The sequence below is a fragment of the Lynx rufus genome, unplaced genomic scaffold (assembly GCF_022079265.1).
Source record: "Lynx rufus isolate CCGP_SWC_20201006 ecotype Redwood Valley unplaced genomic scaffold, mLynRuf1.p SCAF_21, whole genome shotgun sequence".
NCBI classification, from domain to species: Eukaryota; Metazoa; Chordata; class Mammalia; order Carnivora; family Felidae; genus Lynx; species Lynx rufus.
In genome coordinates this window covers 4,721,097-4,722,243 of record NW_025814836.1, presented here as the reverse complement: position 1 = coordinate 4,722,243, position 1,147 = coordinate 4,721,097, and the positions used below count along the sequence as shown (strand labels likewise).

The following is a 1,147-nucleotide window of genomic DNA, read 5'->3' as shown; positions in this document are numbered from 1 at the left end:
TAGGTTTCTCCCCCACAAGTGCCTAGTTTCTTAAATATTCATTATTATTAATTTCCTTCATTAAGTAAAAAAAATCTCTTTGAAGTAACCTGAATAATCTCAGGGAATCATTGATATATATGCTAATTATCTTGTAGAGATAATTAAATGTGCCAAAATATTTATTTATCTTTTTATTACTGGAAAATCAAGAGTATTTTCCAAATGTTTCTACTCATATTCTACTATAATCACACCTTTTTTGCTACCACATTTGTAAATACTTCCCCATTACTCCTTGAAATTTCAGTTGACAATTTTTTTATTTTCCCAATAGATTTTATGTAATTTTATTAGAAAAATATGCTTTTTTTGCCCTATGTACCTTAGAGTTCCATTATTTAGATACTAAATAAACTATCCATTACACATTTACTTTATAACTCAGTAGATAAGACTGAAGAAAATAAGCCTGGCTATGGAAATGCTTATTTGTTTGGGAGGATGTTTGTCTGGATCAATGATGAGCACAATTGTCTGAGGATGCTGAGGGACTCATTCCAGATGTCAATCTGAGGTCCAGATGAGTGGCCCTCTAATAGGACAAATAAGACTCTCAGAGCCTGGCTGTATTTGATGATCCTAAGTGACAACACAATACCACTGTGAGCATGCCTTTTATTTCTTTTGGTGCAAGGCATTAGCCTTCTATCTCATGAAGCAGTATGAAACTTTAGATATACTGTATGACCCAAAACTTGCTTCATTTTGTTCACTTTGAATGGAGAGTTGTACGTAGGTATTAGTATATAGGAAATATGTTCTTAAGTAATAAATGAGGAAACAAAAGAAAGGTTGAATTAAGAGGTCAAGCAACTGTGATGAGTACTGAAAGTTTCACTAGTGTTGGCTGAAAGAAGGGAACACTGCATACCTATATTAAATATTGACAATGGAATCAATTTTAGTGTTTGTTATTTTTCACTGTAGAAATTTTTCAGAGACTGTGTCTTTGCTTTTCTTTCTGTCATGTTTTTCTGAGTTAGACGGGGTGGAATGAAGTCCTCCACTTCTAAGAAGAGCAGTGAGTAACTATACCAGCTTTCTTTAAATTCATATGTCATGTGATCTGTGCCATACCCTAAGGTCTCTGTGTTCATCTTTTCAA

General features: G+C 33.2%; 1 non-coding gene across 1 annotated transcript; it reads left to right on the top strand.

Annotated features, from left to right (window-relative positions):
• Positions 1 to 493: 493 nt before the first annotated feature.
• On the top strand, positions 494 to 560 carry LOC124517452 (small nucleolar RNA SNORD109A). Its single transcript, XR_006963455.1, has one exon. It is a non-coding gene; the product is annotated as a small nucleolar RNA SNORD109A (small nucleolar RNA).
• Positions 561 to 1,147: the final 587 nt, after the last annotated feature.